Raw genomic sequence first — 1,234 nt, forward strand, 5'->3', positions numbered from 1 at the left:
ACATCACTAATGTGATGAACATGAAACTTGAATTAAAATAAAATTTCTTGGCCTTTGTGTTAAGATCCAAATATATTAGTTCTATTCTGACAGTCTAATAATATCATGAAATCTGCATTTGAGCCGGACTTCTATACAATGGAAATATGTCACAAACTCTTCCAAGTTTTTTTAAAATAGATTCGCATAGAATCAGATAAACTTTGAAACAACATTAACTAGAAGACTTAGATAACAAGTTTCACTTTGAAAGATGCAGCTGTGAACTTTTCACACATGCCATTGCTATATAATAAATGCTAATAAAATATATTTAGTTTAATATTTCATTGCAGTTTCGTGGCATCACTGATCTTTAGAAGTGTATCTAACTGGCATCAAATAAAAAGCGAACTTAAAAAAATGAACACTTTTTATAACAACTCATTTTTTTATTTTTACTTTTTTACAGATAATTTTTATTTATGTTTAAGCAAATATGGATTTATATATCTAAATTTAACCATAAATTCTTGTTCTTTTATTTAATAATTTTATTTTGTTATAGAGGTCCATAATTTTGTATTATTTATCTGAAAGTAATCTACAGTTTCTACTAATTTATATTGCAACAAAATGCTAAGCTTTTTCAGCTGATATTTTTAGTTTTTTGTTCCCATATATATTTAGAAGAAATTTTTCACCCATGAAAGAGATTGGTTCTAATGCTATGCATAATGTATGTCAGTTTTAACAACTATGAAGATCAGAAATTGTTTGAAAAACCAATGAAATTGTATAATTTTATAGAATTTTATACTGTTCGTTATTATAAAATAAAAGATATAAAAAACAGATATATAAGTTAATAAAACTTTTAAAGTTGCAACACATCCTCCATATTCCAACATTACACCTATTATCATTCCCTTAAAAAACAAATGGCAGTATTGTTTCTGGCCTGATTTGGTTTTTATCAAACAATAAATTAAAAAAAAATGTTGGCATCTTGTAACTTTAACCATATATATGTATGAAAAAGAAAACCCCAAATTATGTCTAAATATTATTTCCATTATATATATATATATATATATATATATATATATATATATATATATATATATATACATATAAATATATATAAATATATATATATAAATATATATATAAATATATACATATATACAAATATATATATAAATATATATATAAATATATATATAAATATATATATATAAATATATATATATAA

The sequence above is a fragment of the Euprymna scolopes genome, chromosome 15 (genome assembly GCF_053919585.1).
Source record: "Euprymna scolopes isolate OS-2025 chromosome 15, ASM5391958v1, whole genome shotgun sequence".
NCBI classification, from domain to species: domain Eukaryota; kingdom Metazoa; phylum Mollusca; class Cephalopoda; order Sepiida; family Sepiolidae; genus Euprymna; species Euprymna scolopes.